The sequence below is a fragment of the Narcine bancroftii genome, chromosome 3 (assembly GCF_036971445.1).
Source record: "Narcine bancroftii isolate sNarBan1 chromosome 3, sNarBan1.hap1, whole genome shotgun sequence".
Classification (NCBI taxonomy): domain Eukaryota; kingdom Metazoa; phylum Chordata; class Chondrichthyes; order Torpediniformes; family Narcinidae; genus Narcine; species Narcine bancroftii.
Genome location: NC_091471.1, coordinates 258,790,896 through 258,811,704, shown reverse-complemented (window position 1 = coordinate 258,811,704; position 20,809 = coordinate 258,790,896). Strand labels below are relative to the sequence as shown.

Here is a 20,809-nt window from a genome sequence, read left to right as displayed (position 1 = left end):
GCCGGACTTGGATTTTGCTGGGTTAATGAACAACCCATACTCATTCAGGCGAGTGTACAAAAAGGTGAGTAGTGTGCTCGGTATGGTCACAGCTAGGTATCAGAATATCATCGAGATAGATGAAAACAAATTTGAGATCCTGGCACATAGAGCTTTAAGAAGAACACCTTTACATGGTCAACCTCCAAGAGCTGTGATTATCCACACAGTTCAAACAGTGAACTGAGAGGCAATTCTTCGACTTGCAGTTCAAAATGCAAGACAAAGTCAAGCTCCAATGATGGTCCAGAATAGTAGAGTTTTTTTCTACCCTGATTTGAGTCAAGATGTTATTAGACGTCGATGTGAATCTAATGCAGTTAAAGACGTTTTATGGCGTAAAGGTTACAAATTTGCTTTTCGTTACCCTGCTGTATTGAAAGTGTTTTATGGAAACTATCAGTCTCAGTTCTTTGAGAATGAACATGAGGCAATGGATTTTGCTAATTCGCTACCAGATATCAGAGGACAAAGAAGAAGTCCACCATTATCTCCTAAAAGAAAATCTGATGGTCTTGGAAATGGGAAAAATGGCAGAAATGGAAAGAATGGGAATAGAAAGAGTTCATCTACTCTTGAAATGAGTTCATCATCTGGACTGGAATCTCAAGGCTGAAATTTTTTTTTGTAATATGTTAATATTTTTGATTAGCTGGCTGGGGAGGAGGGGATTGCACTAATTTCTTTGTCATCAATCACGAGTGGGTAATCACACCCAGTTTTTTTTTGGGAGTTACTACCTTTTGGTAGTTTTTGTTGTTTTTTTTCTTTTTATTAACGAATATTATTTTTATTTGGAGGGTCTATATATTTTAATTTGGGGTTTCTATATATAAAATTTTTTTTCTTTGTTATTATTAATTTTGTGATTATTTTTGGTATTTAGTAATTGTATTAGATATGTCAAATTTGAAGTTTGCTACTTTTAATGTTCAGGGATTAAACAACCCGATCAACCATGAGAGTTTTGGCATATATCAAAAAGATGAAAATTGATATTGCTTTTTTACAAGAGACACATTTGAATGAAAAAGGAAGTATGAAATTGAAGAGGGACTGGGTTGGACATGTTTTTCTTCATTTAACTCTAAAGCTAAGGGAGTATCAATTTTAATACATAAAAATTAATCTTTTGAATTACAATCAATGGAAATGAATGCAGGACGTATTCTTAAATTGAATTGTAAGATTTTTAATGAAGTTTGGACTTTACTTAACATTTATGCACCGAATGTGGATGATGAAGCATTTATTTCAGATGCATTCTTGCTTCTGGGACAAGCTAATGAAAATGTTTTGGTTGGAGGAGATTTCAACTGTGTTTTGGAACCTTTATTAGATAAATTTCAAAAAAATGTTAAAAAATCCAAAATGGCAATTTAAATCCGAGCTTTGATGAAAGATCTTAATTTAGTGGACATTGGCAACGTCTCAACCCAACAGAGAAGAATTTCTCTTTTTATTCATTTAGACATGAATCTTTTTCCAGAATAGATGTTTTTTTAGTATCGGCACATTTACAGGGGAAAATATTGCAAGCAGAATATAAAAGTCGGGTAATTTCAGATCATTCTTTGTTGTATTTTACTTATGAAAGTTCTGAAAAAGTTCATGCAGCTTCTCGTTGGAGATTTAATATGATGTTGTTAAAAAAACTGGAATTTATTGAATTTTTTAAAAACAAATCAATTTTTTCTTGGAAGAGAATGTTAACTCCTTTCAGAGTAAATTTATATTGTGGGATGCTATGAAAGTTTACTTGACAGGTCAAATAATTAGTTATACTAAGGTTAAAAATAATTATTTGATTAAGGTTAAAAATAATTATTTGACTGAGAGCCTTGAATTAGAGAAACAGATTGATGAATTAGAAAAGGAAATTCCGAGAGATGTGACGGAAAATCAGAAGATAGAGTTGACTAGATTGAAATTGAAATACAATACATTGGAATCTTATCAATTTGAATGCTTGATTAACAGATCTAAACAACAATGCTAATTATGAGTGGGGTGAGAAAGCACATAAAGTACTTGCATGGCAGTTAAAGAAAGAACAGGTATCAAGGGTTATTAATGCAGTCAGACCAAAATCGACTGTTACTTATAAACCTCGTGAGATTAATGATGAGTTTTACTCATTTTATAAGAAACTATATACTTCTGAGGAAAAACAGGAGAGTGGATCGATTGTTATCGATGTTGAAATTACCGGTATTAGAAGAAGAAGACATATTGGAGCTGGAGGCTTCTTTTACTGATTTAGAAATTAAATTGGCTATGATGGAAATGCCAAATGGAAAATCACAAAAACGGTTATATGGTTATATGACGGGTTTTTGGTTGAATTTTATAAGGTATTTTATGATGATTTATCTACAGTGTTTGGAGATGTGATACAACAGATTAATGAACATTATGATTTACCTGAATCATGCTCTAGTGCTTTAATTACTGTCATTCCTAAGAAGAATAGAGATCCGTTGAAGGTGTCTTCATATTGACCAATTTCTTTGTTAAATGTAGACTAAAAAAATAATAGCTAAAGTATTAGCGAATCGATTGGCTAAATTTTTACCTAAGTTGATACATGTTGATCAAACAGATTTCATAAAGAATAGATAAGTTTCAGATAATATTCTTCGAGTGATTAGTTTGATTGATAAATATTGACAGTGCCCTGACCATCCGATGGTGATATCTCTTGATGTAGAAAAGGCCTTTGATAGAGTCGAGTGGAATTTTTTATTTAAAGTTTTAGAGAAATTTAAGTTTGGTCCTTTTTTTATTGGTTGGATTAAAGCTTTATATAATAAACCAATAGCCAGGGTATTGGCAAATGGTCAGATCTTGGAACCTTTTAAATTAACCCGTTCAACTTGACAAGGTTGTCCTTTGTCTCCAGCTTTGTTTGCATTAGTAATTGAACCTTTAGCACAGCTGATATGACAAAATACACAGATACAAGGTATGAGAATTTTAGATGAGGAGTATAAAATTAATTTATTTGTTGACGAAGTATTGGTGTATTCAACAAAACCAGCTCAGTCACTTTTACACTTGAAAGTGTGTTTTACACAATATGGGTATTTATCTCGATATAAAGTTAATTGGGGAAAAAAGTGAAATTTTACCGATAGGTGAAGGAGATTATTCAGTTTATAAGAATATTATTAATTTGAAGTGGACTGATCGAATTAAATTTTTGGGTATAAATGTGGATGTTGATTATCAGTCTTTATATAAATTAAATTATATACCGTTAATGAAAAAGATCAAAACTGATTTGATTAGGTGGAAGGATCTTCCTATAAATTTAATTGGAAGAATAAATACAATTAAAATGAATATCTTTCCTCGTATACAATATTTGTTTCAGTCAATTCTGTGTTTACTTAATAAGATTTTTTTCCGAGGTTTAAATAAAATGGTTAGGGAATTTTTATGGAAGGGTAAATTTCCGAGAGTAGCTTTGAATAAATTAACTTGGAAATATGCATAAGGAGGATTACGTTTACCTCATTTTCAAAATTATTATGAGGCAGCTCAATTTAAATTTATTAGTTCTTCAATGGATTTGGAACGACCCCCTAGTTGGGCTAAAATTTAAATGGCAAATATTTTTGAATTTGAAATACATCAAATTTTGTTTCGGTGGAATTTAAATTTATTACAACAATATAATGTGCCCATACTAAAGGACTTAATGAAGTTATGGATGAGGAAAAATAGAACAGTAGGTTCTAAGGGTAAATTATTGACTTTAACACTGTTATATAATAATCAACATTCCTTTTTCAATGCATAATCAATGTTTATTACATTGAAAATCTAAAGGTATAAAAAATTTGAGGGATTGTTTTAAAGAAGGTAGATTTTAATCTTTTAATCAAATGAGGGAAGATTTTGGTATTAATGACAATTCTTTATTCATTTATTATTAACTTCAATCTTTAGTAAAACAAATATTTGGTAGAGATATGATTTTATCTAAATTGACTAAATTTGAATCTTTTCTTGTGATTGTACCAAAGAAGGGAAATATTTCATTGATGTATCAAATATTACAAGTATGGAAAAAAAAGGATGGGATAGATCCAAGATGAAATGGGAAAAGGATATTAATTTTATTTTTTCTGAGGATGACTGGTCGTCATGATCGTGTTACTAGATTGATAAATGTTCGTTATGCAATGGTTAATTACAATTTTTTACATCAAATGTATTTAACACCTGAAAAGTTAAAAAAAATATGGTTTTAGTGAATCAGACTCTTGTTTTAGCTGTGGTAATTCGGTTGGAACATTTTTTCATGCTGTTTGGTTATGTGTACATATACAATCTTTTTGAAAAGCAATTCAATTGTTTTTGGAACATTTGTATAAGATTAAAATACTTTTAGACCCGGCAATATTTTTGTTGGGTAAGTTGAAGCCTTTGAAAGATTTGGGATTAAATAGATTTCAGATTGCTTTTATATATTTAGCTTTATCTGTAGCAAAAAATATATAGCAAGTACATGGAAAAATGCTATTGTGATTGTTATTAATAGATAGCATAATGAGATGAAAACTTGATTGGTAATGGATGTTTTACATGATAATTATTCTTTTCTTAAGTGGTCTTTATATTCAGAATATTTACATTTAAATTTACTTTGATTAGATTTTAGTTTTTTTCTTTTTGGCTCTCCTAAAGAGAGCTGGCTGACAGGGGGAGGGGGGGGGTGCTTTTTTTTTTCTCTCTTTTCTTTTTTATATAAATTTTTTTAATTGTTCTCAATATGTACTTTTTTTACTGTATGTAATAACTTTGTTGAACGAATAAATAAAGTTGTGATAAAAAAGAGATCCCTCCACATAACAATCATCAAAATATCTTATTCCTTTATCATTACCATGAATTTAATATTTTGTTACCCAGATTTATAGGTAGCAACATATGGTGTTCTTAATGATGTACCTGCTTTTTTTTTCCACTGCACTCATTTATTTCTTGCTATATTCTAATCCAGGGGTCACCAACACAGTGTCTGTGAGTACCAGGTTCCCGCAGGGACCACATGAGTCGCCCGCGGGCCTGTTCTAAAAATAGCACTAGTCACCAATGAGCTCTGTCTAAAATTTTATTTAATTGTGTTGCTATTCATTTTGAATTACACTTGCATTGATGTAGATTTGAAAACAAAAATACAGGTACTGGCAGTGCGAGTCGGGCTGGCGAGGGGAGAGGGAGACCGGCAGCGCGAGTCAGACGGGCGAGGGGGAGAGACCGGCAGCGCGAGTCGGATGGGCGGGAGACAGGCAGCGCGAGACAGGCCGGTGGGGGGGGGGGGGTTGGGGGGGTGAGAGACCGACAGCGTGAGTTGGGCGGGCAGGAGATCGGCAGTGTGAGTTGGACCGGCGAGGGGGGGTTGGGAGAGACGGCAGCACAATTTGGATGGGTTTAAATCTGGCTTTCCAAAATCCGGAAAAATCCAAAATTCGGAACTCTGTCCCCCAAGGGTTCCGGATAAAGGATTGTGTACCTGTATATAGAAAAATTTTCAAAAGTAAAATGTTTTAATATACATGAACTCTAATCTAGTCTGTTCAAAGGTCAGAATTGCGTGCATGACAGCCATCAGCGTTTGCTGAATAAGCTAGCAGGCGCTGCGAAGATGACGAGCTAAATGCAGTCTCTACTCCCAAAAACATGCCAGAAAAAAGAGAGAAAACTTATCATTTTCACAGTGAATGGGAGGAAGAGATTTTTTTACTACTGTTTAAGAAAACTATGTGTGTCTCATTTGTGGCGATGGGAAAACAGCACAATGTGGAGAGACACTTCAGTACGTGTCACAAAAGCTACCATGCTCACTACCCACTGGGCAGCGCAGTACGGGCAGAAAAAGAAGTCCGCGACTTAAAGGCAGCTTTGGGCAAACAACAGTCTTTTCACGAAGCTGGTGAAAAACTCCCGGAAAACAACCTAAGCCTCATTCAGAGCTATACATTTTTTGATAAACAAGAAGGCAGCATTTTCAGGCAGGGAGGTTTTCAAGGAAGCAATGATGATCATTGCAAACACTGTTTAAAGACGAGAAGAATGGAGCCGATGTCATATCCACTCTCTCCGATGTCCAACTGGGGGCAAGTATGATAGAAGAGTTTTGGTTATGTCTGGAAACTTGCACAGCAGCTATAAAAGTTTCCAGCCTGTTTGGTTCAATCTATCTCTGTGAATCAACCTTTTCGGACATGAACTTCATCAAGAACAAACACAAAACACGCCTCACTGATGAACATCTGCAAGACTCACTCAGAGTGGCAGTGTCAAGTGACACCCCAGATTACAGTACCCTGGTGAGCAGCTTCCCACTCAGACAAAAAAAACAGATATCAGATGTGGTCAGTGGCAACATGGCAGTGCCATAGCAAAGTTAAATTCTGTTGGAGTTCATAAGTTTCTATATTAAATTACCCATCTTTTAATGTTTATTTTTACTGACTCCAACAAATTCAAATATTGAAAAATTGTGACAAGTTTGTTCGTAAAGTGTGGCAGATACGATGATTTTGTTAAAAATGCTGCAGATTTGGTGATTGGTACAAAATGTGATGGTTTATTTAAAGATCTGAAAGAGTTGATTTTTGTTAAATCTTACATAATTGATAACTTGTACAAACATAATTCATGATTTGTTAAAAATTGTTAGAGTTAGTGGGTAGTAAAAATGGGACGTGATGATTTCCTATGAAATGTTGCAAAAGTGATCATTTGAAAATAAAATAGTTGCAGAGATTAATAGAAATAAAGTGTTGCATGTTGAAACTATCTGTTTCCTAACTTGTTAAATCATTGTTAATAATTATTGTGAGGAATCATTAACGTGATCAGTGACTTCACATAGATGAATATCATTAATCTTTAATAATAATATACAATTAAAGGTAAACCGTGCAACTTTTGTTATTTCAGAAGTGTGTACTAAACTGGTCACCCTTCGTATTACACAGTACCCTTGAAGTAGCTCGCAGTTTCAAAAAGGTTGGTGACCCTGTTCTAATCATTTTTATTAATATAGGGTTATCCGTCTTTTTTTGTTATTAACACTTGCAAATAAAGTCCTTCGTTGTCTCTTTTATTGAATTCAATCCCATTTGGATCCAAGAAGGGGAACTATCTTTGAAAAAGATTAATTAAAAATCTTGCTTGTGCTAATAAATGGTATTTCTTAAAGTCTGGAAGTCTAAATCCTCCCAGTGCTCATGGGTTTGGGAATGTCCTCATTGGTACACACTACAGCTAAGTTCTGGTGGTGGCAATGAATATGTAGGGTGAATAGCAGTATTAAATTGCTGTATTGTTCTGAATGCCTTCGAGCTTTTCACAATACTGGAGCTGCACTGGCAATCCCATTATTCTTGGTTTGTCTTTTTCAGTGCACGTGTCTCTGGAGTTGAGATACTTAACTCAGAACATGTGGCTTTTGACTACAGTCTATGTGGTGCTGGCCTGTAGTCTTTGCCCATCAACTTTGAGACATGACTTACTTGCCAGTTGTAATTTGAGTCCTTACTATTGTCTCAGCTTTACTGCATTGAAGCATGAACCTTAATTTCTGAGGACTTGCAATGGTTTTGGCTTTCATTGTTGAAGCAATTAATGGGGCTTGGGATACCGGCCTCCCAAATATCTGGATCTGACGTGTATTCATCTTCAACACATTTTGTTTTCTTTGTGCAAGGCAAGATTATAACTATTAGATTGTTTTCATCTTGTTACGAGCCCAGAAGACCCCAAAACCCAGCAGCAACAGATGTTCACCAAGACAAATGGTTGCTTAAACAAAAGTTGCTTTTAATTATCTTTAAACATGAAAACAGGATCAAACGTTAACTTATTGCTATTAATTTAACTAACCTAACTTAACCCCCTTCTAGTCTCAGCGCACGCGTATGTAATGTGTGAGTAAGTTTAGAAAAGTTCTTTAATTCACAGTCCAGTCTCACTTCTCATTCCTCCAAGTTCACTGGTTGCAGGCAATTCTTATACTGTGCACAGAATTTAACATTTATGAAGTTCACCAGGCTCTGGTGCTTGAAAGGTAAATGGTTACTGCTCAGGAAGGTTCTTGTCAGTTTTCAGAGAGAGATTTGTTGTTTGCTGGACACAAACTGATTCCTTGTAATCATCCATGTCAGTGTCTTGCCGAAGAAACTTGCCCCATCAGGGTTTTCCAGATGATATCCTCTTCCTTTCAGTTCACCACAGAGTTCATTTTTGTTTCACTTATTTCAAGTGAAACATAGGCAGCCAGTCCTTTCCTCTTCTATGGACCACAAGGGTGTTGACCAGGCTGAACTAAGAACTTACAACCCATCTGATGGGGCTTTTCCACAAGCTTGCCAGGATGTCCTGTTCCAGTCCCATTTGTTGCTGCTGAACTGATTCTCTTTCTCTCTCTCTCTCACACTCTCACACACACACACACATACACACACACACACACACACACACACACACACACACAGAAAAGCCTGTTTTACTCTCTCAAATTGCAAAACCACATGACTCTCTTAGAACAGCACCTCCACCTCCACTCAGACAGACTGTGGCTCTGAACCTAATCCTCCGAGTTCTTTCATCTATTGCTTTTCAAAACAACAATCCATTAGGGAAGTCCCTTGGGGACTTTTGCCAAGGCATTCTGAGCTGACCTGTTTGTATGTGACCTAAACTAAACTGCCATACTTTATCTCTTAAAAACATATCTATATACAATATAAAACACAACATATTCTATCACACCCTTGATATCCTTTGAAATGTTTTAGCAGGACTCCTTGATGCCATGTAGAGTAATGGTTGTCTTGATGTCCAGGGTAACTTTTCTTTTATCTTGATATTTAATTCTTAAGTAAATCTTGGTTGTGATGCCGACTGGAGTGGTGGGGGGGGGGGGGCAAATGAACCTAGCAGAAGCTAAAGGGAGATCAATAAGGAATCGCAGCTTACTAGCCCTATCTTTGGTTACTTACAGCACATTGAGTAGATCAGCAATAATTAGCCAAATTGCATTTATAATTCTGGCAGGACATAACTGAGAAATATTTACCATTGTCCATTGTGCTACAACTGTCTTGGGTAGACATGTTGTAGCAACAGCTTCTAAGCAAGAGACTCACAGCTACCTCGTTGGGGGTTCTCAACAACTTTTTATATCAAATCCTGCGCGCGCCCCTTTAAGGGCAGCGTGAGCTCCGCCCCTGTGTGGGTGGTGATGTCATAATGGCTGCCCTAGTCGCACTCTTGGTTAAAGCCACGAGGCAAGGGGGTTCCCCGACAGCGCCATCTTCTCGTGGCTGCTCCGCCACGCGGTGGTACAAGCGGGGCCGATTCACCACGAGTATGTGTGCCGCACACAAACCCCCCCACCCCCCCCCCCAGAACCGGCTTACGCGTCCCGCAGCGGACGGGCTCGATGCTTGGTCTGCAAGAACTCCTCCTTGGCCAGCTGTAGCTTTTCGGGTGGTAGTCTCCTGGCCTTGGAGTACAGAGCGGGGCCTTGCGTGGAGATATGGTGATAGACCCTGTGCCAGGGCATGGCGGCGGTGAACTGCGGCTTCTGGATGGTGGGGAACTCGTTGAGTATGCTGGAATGCTCATCCCTGGGAGTGGTGATGGCGGCTATCTCCAGCCTGCAGGCTTCCGTGGCATCGAGGTGGACTGAATGGAAGGTGTATCGTTGATCAGCTGTTTTCCCTTTAAACCCACCAGTAGGCCATGCGCCCTGAGGAAATCGGCCCCCAGTAGCGCAGTACCCACTGAGGCCAGCACGAACCTCCAGTGGAACTTGTTTTTCCCAATCTGAATCTGCACCCTGCGGGTGCTGAAGGTTTTGATGGTGGACCCGTTGGCTGTCCGCAGGGTGGGACCCCATGCTCGGGTGTGGGTCTCGAGGGTGGTTGGTGGTAAGAAGCTCAGTTCCGCTCTGGTGTCCACCAGGAGGAAGAGGAGGAGAAGGCTGTTTGCGTAGCCAGCTGCCACGGCCATCAACGGCGTCTGGCCGGGTCGTTTCCCTGAAAGGTACAGGGCTGTCTGCACTTATGAGCCTGAGGTCCCCAGCGTTGGTGATAGAAGCTCCAGGTGGGATAGTGCTCCTCCAGCTTGTGCTTGAGGGAGGGCTGTGACCGACTGGTGCCTGGGTGGGTGACCTGGCTGAGGGTGGCCTCATTTTCCTTTTTGGTTCACCAAAGGGTGTCTGCTCGTGCCTTGACTCGCCGTGGGTTTGTGAAGTCCTTGTCTGCCAGCAGGAGCTGAATGTCTTCGGGCATCTGCTCCAAGAAGATCTGGTGGAACAAGAAATAGGGCTTGTGGTCCTCCGCCTGCGCCAGCATTTCGTCCATCAGGGCCGACGTTGTTCTGTCTCCAAGCCTGTCTAGGTGCAGGAGTCTGGAGGCGTGCTGTTGTGGGGAGAGGCCAAATATGCCAGAAGGAAGCTTTTGAGGGCAGGGTATTTACTCTCAGCTGGCGGATTGTGGATGAGGTCATCCACTCTGGCTGCAGTCTCCTTGTCAAGCACGCTCACAACATGGTAAAACTTGGTGGTGTCTGAAGAAATGTTCCTGAGGCGAAACTGCGCCTCCACCTGCCCGAACCACATATGTAGGCAATGGGTCCAGAAGGAGGGCAGTTTTACGGCGACAGTGTTAATCTCTACGGGTTCCATGCTGGGAAAAATGTCTGGCTCATCGGGGTCACCAATGTAGCAGCAGCTACTAAGCAAGAGACTTACAGCTACCTCGTTGGTGGTTCTCAATGACTGTTTATTTCAAATCCTGTGCGCGCCCCTTTAAGGGCAGCGTGAGCTCTGCCCCCGCGTGGGCGGTGATGTCATAACGGCTGCCCTAGGCACATGCTGGGTTAAAGCCACGAGGCCAGTAGGTTTCCCGATGGCGCCATCTTCTTGTGGCTGCCCCGCCACGCGGCAGTACAAGTGGGGCGGGTTCGCCATTAGTATGCGTCGCCACAATTTAAGAAATCCTTGAATGCATCCCTTGGTCCCAACCTGTTATCTTGAGGCCTGAATCAAATTGGGCTTCTTCATTTCAGTAGACAGTGTGGTCTTTGAGATTCATCGTCCCAGCTCCAGGGAACCACATCTATCTCCCGAGTAAATATGTGTATCAATGACTGCACATAACGGATCTGTTAAAATAAATGCTTAATTTAAAGTTAAAACTATTTTTTTTATCTAGGTGTGGTTTAATGAGTTAGTTTTGGGTGGTTACAGGGGCACAAAGACAACACATTATCATTTTAAACACACATGGTTCTTTGAGATAGAAGACAGAAGCCAGTTTGAGATGAAAATTGTCAAGAAGATGAAAGGATTTATGATGGTTTTTTTGGGATACTGAAAACAATAGGTGATATTCAGAAGCACCCTATATAAACGCATGGCCATTTTGGCTCTGAGGAGAGTAGATCTCACAGAGGCAGAAGTGGACGAAAATGAGCACATTCAGGTCAAAAAGACCTTATAAACTTCAAAGGCAGAAATGACATCACATGCCATGTGATGTGAGAGATTTGCCAGAAATATTATGGAAATGCAAGTCAGAGGTCAGTTTTAAGGAAACTTGCTGTTCTGTTGAGATGCAGAACTGAACAGCAGCACTATTCCCTGAAAAAGGGAAAAAGTTGCCAATGTATTACTCCTCACAAAAGGGGGGGGGGAACACAGAATAAAAAAAAGATTTCAATAGAGAAGCTTTTAAGATAGAGGACAAACACACACACACACACACACATTTGCGCATAGTGGGGCTTAAATTTAGAGTTAAGTTTAGAGATAAGTAAGAAATATTATGTTATTGATAGTTTAATTAAAATATTGTCTGGTAAGTTTTCCATTGCTGTTCCTTTGTTAGTCCCTTTAGTCCCAAACAAAATAAAAAGGGTTGTTAGTTCGTGACACTGCATTCCTTACATTCCACTTTTTGAAGTCTCCCCCACCATTGTGATGTAATTGTTTTTTTAAATGGTTGTAGTGGACTTGTTCTTTTCTTGGTGTTAGAAATAGACTTACCTTCACAGAAATTGCTCGAGACAAAAATTGAGAACAAAGAACATTTATTAAACAACAATGCAAAGTTGGGTGCTTCCCCTTACCATGGGAGATAGAGCCAGATGTTCAAAGCTTGACACATCCAGTCATCATCGGATCCGAACTTTGGCCAGTATACGGAGCTCCCTTTAATCGGGCTTTTAACCCATTCTATGCAACAATACCTGACCATGGTCGGTTTGTTCTTTCCACGGGCTCTTCCCGCGCCACAATCAGATAACATTAATCCCAACGGGCTGTACGTGGTTATCTGATTCTCACATCCTTCACTAGGATTCTCTTCCTTGCTACCCACACTTCCCATACTAACAGGCAAGTAGAATTCCTCTTACTGAGTTCCAGTAGCAATCTCTAGCGCACTTCCTTAACTTCCTCTCGTTGTTTGTTCTCAATGCCTCTTCTCGGATTATCACTCGCTTCATCCACTGACCAGTCACCCTCTGTCCGTGAGTCCAGCTGAATCAGCTGGGGTGCACCTACCCCCGTCGTCGGGCACTCTGTCAGTGGAGGGGGTGTGATCCCGGACGAGCCCCCATTTGTTAGAAATAGATGTACCTTCACAGAAATTGCTCGAGACAAAAATTGAGAACAAAGAACATTTATTAAACAACCATGCAAAGTTGGGTGCTTCCCCTTACCATGGGAATACACACATACACTGGGGCTCACCCAACTTTTATACAGTGAATTTCAGTCTAGGAATACCCTCCCCCTTACATTCTTCTGCCTGCTGGAGAGGTTTGGCATTAGGTAATCCTGCCTGTCTACGTGCTGTTTCTGTGCACTTGGAGGACCAGGGGGTATCCTGTTGGTGTCTTCTCATGTCATTATCCTCATTGTCCTTATTCACAACCTTGCCCTTGTCCCCATTCACACCTTTCCCACTCTCAGATACAGTCTCTTCATATGCAGAGTTCGCTAATCCTGTCTAGGGTTTACTAATTTAATATACATAACTTGATAAATCTGTGTAAGGCTTACTAATTATATATGTAGAACTTGGTACTTCTGTCTAGGGCTAGGAGACCCTTATCTCATTCATACTAACTCTACTTCCTATATTCTATTATCTATTGTTTATCCTTATCTCATTCATACAGTGAACTTGCTGATTCTGTCTAAAGGCTAGGAGATCCTTATCTTACTCAGACTGATTCTGCTTCCTGCATTCTAATATCCATGTCTCATCCTGTTTGTACTGGCTTCATTCATTTACTCATGTCAATTTTTGTATCTTCATGTTCATATTTGTATATCAGTTTTTATCATCTCTTCACATTGGTGAAGTGAACTCCTTCAGTATTATCTTTTGGAATCATATACTTGCCTCACTCACAACTTCCTGACCCTGTCCACTGATCAAATCTTGAGTACATACCCAAAAGGATGTGACTTCTGGAACAGTGCCCAGTAAACCTTAGTCTGTGCATGTGTCCAAAGCTCAAACTCGAGCTCATCTACCCAAAGGTGAATTTCCTCAAGGAGCAGACATATTCTGTAGATGTAACTTTCACAGTTCACTATCTCCATCACACTATGTCATCAAGTAGGGCTAATAAATTCAACTGGAAAGAGAATGTAAAACCAAAAGGTAAGAGATTGGGTGAATATTTAATATTCAAGTTGGTATGTTCCCATGGAAAGAACCAGTTAATTTCACTATGCTTTGTCCCGAGCTCTGGAACACTACTTTCCCTTACTTTCTCGGGTAATGGGAAAGTTACTACTGACTCAGGATGCCGCGGTTAGCACAACACTGTTACCATGCTAGTGACCTGGGTCTAATCTAGCAGATAACAATTGTGAAGAAGGTATTTGGCGAGCTTGACTTCAACAGTAAAATAATTAAGTACAAGAGCTGCGAGACCATGTTACAATTGTACAGAACACTGGTGCTGGGAAACATGCAAATTCAAGGATCTTACCAGGAATAAAAGGCTTGAATTGCAAGGAGAGGCTGGAGAGACTGAGTGATGATGACTTTCTGAAAGGAGTTTATTTATTTTCCGTGTGTCTGTGAAGGTTTCCTCTGGGTGCTTCAGTTTCCTTTAACCCTTCAAAAACTGGCTCAAGGGCTGAAGGGGCATGTTACCGTGCTATAAGTTTAAATTAAAATAACAAAATTCCTGATAAGGCAGTTTGAGTAACATTCTAATCTTGGGCTGGCAGCGTCTGAACTGTAAACATCTGACACTCCACTAAGCTTGTGTGACTTGCAATACAGGTGGGACACCAGTGCATCTCACAGCTTGAGATGTTGGGTGGAAGGTCTAATATCTCCCATGCATCAGTTAATAAATAGATAATGCCTCTGAACATGTGTCAATCTCTGTGCTATAGTCCATCTAGTGGTCTTGGCAGTATTAATACAGTATGTTGGTTTCACTTCAACGAGCAGCTTTTTCATGAGATGCAATATTCAGCAGAAAGGATTTTAAAATTAAATGTCAGTGACACAACCTTGCATTACATAGGTGTTCAGGAATTGGCTCTGACACGGTCCCATTGATTTGGTTCTTGCAGGCCCACACGAAGCAAATGTAATTATTTTTTTGTGGGCAGCCATAGTTGGGAAGAATGCCGCACAGTTCATCTGAGCTGATAGTCAAAGACATTAGTGAGATTGAGAAAGGCTACGACAGGGTTAGTTCCTGTTTCCTGATTTTTATTTTAAAATGGCATTTTCCTAGGGGTAGAATGGTAGCAAAGCAATTTATGCAATGGCCTTATAACACCAGAGGTTCTGGCACTGTCCTGGCCTCTGCTGTATCTATGGACTCTGCATTCCCTCCACATGTATGTCTGAGTTGATCGAAGTGCAAGTAATGTAGCACCTAGACTAGAGAATGGGTGTTCTAATTTATTTCTACATGGTCAGTTTTATAGTTCAGAAACGGGCCCTTTGACCCAACTGGTCTTTAAAAAAACAAGTTGCTTACCTGAAGTAATCCCATTTGCCAGCATTTGACCTTGTCCATCTAAACTTTTCCAATCTATGTACCTATCCAAATGTCTTTTGTATGTTGTAATTGTACCAGCCTTCACCTGCCACTGAAATCAGGCTCACTGGCCTATAATTTCCAGAGTTACTTTTGGAGCCTTTTTTAAACAACAGAACAACTTGGCACCAGATCCGTTCCCCTCTCTCCTTAAACCTGTGCTGTCTACTTCTAGACTCTGGAAATAACTGACAATTCGCATGATCTGAGCCCCTCATGATTTTGTATACCAGTATATCATCACTCAGTCTCTCCAGCCTCTCCTTGCAATTCAAGCCTTTTATTCCTGGTAAGATCCTTGAATTTGCATGTTTCCCAGCAGCAGTGTTCTGTACAATTGTACTTAATTATTTTACTGTTGAAGTCAAGCTCACCAAGTACCTTCTTCACAATTGTTATCTGTGCCACCACTTTCAGCTATCTATGTACCTTTAGATGTACCTTTAAGTCTCTTCTATAATTCTCTCCAGGGCCCTACCAATTATTCTGCAAGTCCTACCCAGAATTGCTTATTAAAACGTATCTTGTCACACTTGTGAGATTTAAAAGTGATGCATTTTAGTGAGTAAACAAGGCCAGGACTTGCTTCCTGTTCACTATACCACCACTATCTGCAAACTTCTGTATCCAATTCACTAGCTCACCTTGGATCCCATGTGTCTGACCTTCCTCCTGGTGAGCTCTTCAAAAATGTCTAGGTGACATGATTAGTGTAGCGATTGGCACATCATTATTACAGCACCAGTGATTCGAGTTTGAATCCAGCTCTGTCTGTAAGGAGTTTGTATGCTCTCCCTGTGAACTGAGGGTTATCCCTGGGTGCTCCAGCTTCTTCTCACCCTCCAAAAGGTATGGGGTTGTAGATTAATTAGGCGGCTGGGTTTCAATGGCCAAAATCGACTTTTATCATGTTGTAAATAAATTTACATTATACAAAATTGTCAACCATATTTCCTGCATACAAGCCCATATTAACTTTCCCTCATCACTACTTGCCTGTACATCCTATCCATTAGAACCCTCTCCACAATTTATCAACCACAAATGTCAAACATCTTGGCATGTCGTGGCTATCGCTCGAGGTGGAGGATGATGGCCTTTGTCTTATTGGTCCAACGAGCGAAGATGCCTGTGCATGTATTTGTTTAATCAACCAACTAGTTCCAATGACATGGAAACCATGATGATTGGAGATGATGGATTTGTTGCAGCCTTCGTCTGCCTTCATAGGCATTGAGCTCAGAGTAACTTCATCCACCTGTTCCATCATTGAGGTTTTTAGTTGGATTGTTCTTTGTCAGGGACCTCACTCTCAGGACTACACAAGCTTCTCCACCATGATAAGGTGACAATCCTTGGAGAAGGCATGTAATTCCCTCTCAAAGATCATATGGTCTTTGGTAGATTAATAAGAAATCATTTCTTTGGGGATTCTATGGGGATTGGTAGATGGCAGATAAGTGTATTTTCCAGTTGCTTGAGATAACATGGTTGCATGATTGGTGAACTAAGGGCGAGGTGTGTCAATTTTAAATGTGCATCTTTACCTATTTATTTTTCTCTTTTCCCCCCCTCCCCCCCCGGCTGCTTTAATTCTGGATACCATGTTTTTTTTACTGTGTATAGGTAAGTGGCAAGAGAACAAAGGGGATACTGATGGGCATGTGAAAGAGGACAAGTTACATGCTTCAGAGGTAAAAGAATGGGACTGATCGGATTGCTTTGTGAGTTAGCATGGACATGATGGGCTTAATTGCCTGTGCCTTAAGTAAGCAAGCTCTTGTCCACTAAAGATCATGACTATTATGGTTTTAGATGGGAGACGGTGTCTGAGTTCCCCTGGATCGATTTATGGATCGATTTCTTTGCATAATATCGGAATGACTGCAAGTTATGAGGAGAAGATGGGTAGATGGAGCTGAGTCCGTGGCTGGATTAGCTATGATCTCATGATGCGGCAGAGCAGGCTAGGCAGTCCAGATAGCCTAATTCTCCTATTTGCTCTGATCCACATTAGGAAACTAGATGATACAAGATTGTAAATTTCAAACAGTCTTTTAGTTCAATGTTGCCTGTTGGTCTTCTTGTTGAAGAGGAGTGGTGGCAAGGATGGACACTTGCCTTGGAGCTGTGATTTGTGTTGAAGGCTGTCATAGGTACAAAAGGATATACACAGAATGTACAATTGGGCAGAAAAGTGGGAGATGGAGTTCAGTTCGGATAAATGTGAGGTGATGCATTTTGGAAGGTCAAAACCGAAGGTTGAGTACAGGATTCTTTGGCTTGGCTTCGCGGACGAAGATTTATGGAGGGGGTAAAAAGTCCACGTCAGCTGCAGGCTCGTTTGTGGCTGACAAGTCCGATGCGGGACAGGCAGACACGATTGCAGCGGTTGCAGGGGAAAATTGGTTGGTTGGGGTTGGGTGTTGGGTTTTTCCTCCTTTGCCTTTTGTCAGTGAGGTGGGCTCTGCGGTCTTCTTCAAAGGAGGTTGCTGCCCGCCAAACTGTGAGGCGCCAAGATGCACGGTTTGAGGCGTTATCAGCCCACTGGCGGTGGTCAATGTGGCAGGCACCAAGAGATTTCTTTAGGCAGTCCTTGTACCTTTTCTTTGGTGCACCTCTGTCACGGTGGCCAGTGGAGAGCTCGCCATATAACAGGATCTTGGGAAGGCGATGGTCCTCCATTCTGGAGACGTGACCCATCCAGCGCAACTGGATCTTCAGCAGCATGGACTCGATGCTGTCGACCTCTGCCATCTCGAGTACTTCAACGTTAGGGGTGTAAGCGCTCCAATGGATGTTGAGGATGGAGCGGAGACAACGCTGGTGGAAGCGTTCTAGGAGCCGTAGGTGGTGCCGGTAGATGACCCATGATTCGGAGCCGAACAGGAGTGTGGGTATGACAACGGCTCTGTATACGCTTATCTTTGTGAGGTTTTTCAGTTGGTTGTTTTTCCAGACTCTTTTGTGTAGTCTTCCAAAGGCGCTATTTGCCTTGGCGAGTCTGTTGTCTATCTCATTGTCGATCCTTGCATCTGATGAAATGGTGCAGCCGAGATAGGTAAACTGCTTGACCGTTTTGAGTTTTGTGTGCCCAATGGAGATGTGGGGGGGCTGGTAGTCATGGTGGGGAGCTGGCTGATGGAGGACCTCAGTTTTAATGGACAGATAATTAACAGTGTGGAGGAACAGGCCTTTTATTTGCTTTGGATTTTCTCCAACAGGTTTTTTGTTTTGCACCCAGACCTTATCAACCTTGCCAAAGCTGTAGAATCTTGAATTTTCCAGTTATCTTTGAGGGGCCTGCCTCATTTGCCAAACCACACATTTTAGCAGTATCTCAGCTGATCATGTGAATTACTGTGAAGCAAGCAGAGGATAATTAAAAGTTTTGTGGCTACTGGGTGGAGTAGAGGATGGTGCATTATCTTTACATGTTTTTTCTAGTGCATTGTCATGCAAACGTAAGTGTGTGATTATGGTTCCAGTGTGATGGATGTATTTGTATAAGTGTCTTGTTTATATCTCTTCGATCTATGTGCTAGTCTCTGGACTAATTTTAAATGCCAATTGAACCTTATTTAAAGTTTTTTTTTGTTTCTGTCACCTTCAGTACAGTATGCTTTTTAAAAAAAATTTACTTGGGTTGAAGCCATTCCAGCATGCTACCTGAATGACCTACTTTTTTCCCACTTTTTTTTACTGCATTGCACCTAGAATATATTGAAACCTCATTACAAAGATAGCAAGCTTATGCATGGAAATAAAATTTCTCTGAGCAGTGTTTCTCTTCAACTAATCTTTAGATTCAGTGCATTTCAAATATGTTTGATTTGAGGTTCAAGCCTCAAACTATTAAGATACTGAAATACTTGCATCTTTGTCAAAACAAGTGAGATTATTTGGAATATTGTCCAAATAATGCTGCATTTCCCAAACAAGCTGCTCTTCCTGGGTTCGTGTCATTTTCAAGCTCTGGTGTATTCTGGGAATCTGAAATCAGAATTTATTGTCATGGACAAGTCACAAAATTTGTTGTTTGCTGGCAGCGTCATAGTGCAAACATTCATATAAACCACTTTACAACAATAAATAAAAATAGTGCATGAAAAGTCAAAGCCTTTGGTTGGCTGATTATTCAGGAATCTGATGGTAGCGGAGAAGAAGCTGTCCTTGTGCCATTGAATGCACGTTTTCCAGCTCCAGTACCTTTTCCCTGATGGTAGCAGAATGAAGAGGGCATGGCCTGGGTGGTGGGGGTCCTTGAGGATAAAGGCTGCTTTCTTAAAACACAGCCTCTTGTAAGTATCCTTGATAGAGTGGTCTGGTGCCTGTGATGTCGTAGGCCGAGTTAACATGGAGGGAGATCTTGACTTTGTGGTCTGGAGCACTCCACAAAACACCGAACCCCATCCTGATAAACATTCTTCACAAGTTCAATCTGGTGCCTTGTTCATTGTCAGTTTGAGCATGTCTTTCAGCTGGACCAGTTCATGAGGAATCTTTATTAAAGCTTTCTTGAAGGTTGATGCCACTATTTTCCATTAGAGCTAAAATTTCCTTAAAGCAAGCTGAGAAATATAATAAGATGTGACCTCGAGTATTAACTGCACTTTGTAAGCATTTTACCAGATCTCGTTACGCTTGGTAAAAAAAAAAATCGAATGGCTTCACTACTTTGGAATCATGGTTCAGATAGGATTCTTTGTGCCTTGCTCGGTCATTTGTTCACTAATCTACAAGCTTGTCCCAGTTTCTTTAAATTTAACTCTGCAGATTTACCCTAAAATTGCAAAACTAGGTTTGTAACATGAGAGAATGCAAAGCTGGTCTTTAAGTAAGCTTAAGAGTGAAAGGATTGTCAGAGGAATGGTGGTGTGGACTAGAATCAAAATGATCAGTTGTAGGAGACAAAGAATGACTGCAATAGTAAATATGGTTTTAAGATTCATGTTACCCTCTGAAGAGAGTCATATAATGTTCTTCTAAATTGGATATCAGATTTCAGATTTATTGTCAAAGTACATAGAGCACATAACATCACATACAACCCTGAGATTCCTTTATCAGAATTACCACTAATTTGTAGTGCAAAACTAAACTGTACACAGTGTAAACATGTAAATAAATAAAAGAACTGTAAACAAACTTTGCAATGCAGAGAGAACAAAGAAAATCAATAAAGTGGACAATTAAGAGTCCTTAAACGAGCCTCTATTGGGTTTGTGGTTGAGGAGTCTGACGGTGGAGGGGTAGCAGCCGTTCCTGAACCTGGTGGTGTGAGTCTTGAGGCGCTTACACCTCTTTCCCGATGGCAGTAGCGAGAACAGAGCGTGTGCTGGGTGATGTGGGTCTTTGATAATTGCTGCTGCCCCCCGATGACTGTACTGTAGAGGGTTGCTGTTAAAATGGATATCATCCAGTCTGCATTCAACGTATCCTGTGTTTAGGAAGTAAAATATTGAAACTGCAGAGTAGGAGCAATACCTGTGAATTGGGTGTGTTATACCTTTCCCTTTCTTGGGCACAATCTGGTAGTTGCAGGATTCAATGATTCAATCTCTACAGCTTTTCCTTATATAATTCCTCTTTCTCCTCTACTATTTTCTTTTTCCATTTTTTTTGCTGCATTAGAATATGAATTATGGATATGATTCAC

At 40.1% G+C, this 20,809-nt stretch overlaps 1 protein-coding gene across 7 annotated transcripts in view; it reads left to right on the top strand.

The window, feature by feature from the left end:
- Positions 1 to 20,809, top strand: part of LOC138758575 (EVI5-like protein) — a 424,266-nt gene that overhangs the window by 49,842 nt on the left and 353,615 nt on the right. The window contains exon 2 of one of the 7 annotated variants that reach the window (XM_069927711.1): positions 6,997 to 7,065. The exons of the other annotated variants lie outside the window; for them this stretch is intronic. The gene's annotated coding sequence lies outside the window, so the exon portion shown is untranslated. The remainder of the gene's footprint in view (positions 1 to 6,996; positions 7,066 to 20,809) is intronic. 7 annotated transcript variants of the gene reach the window in all.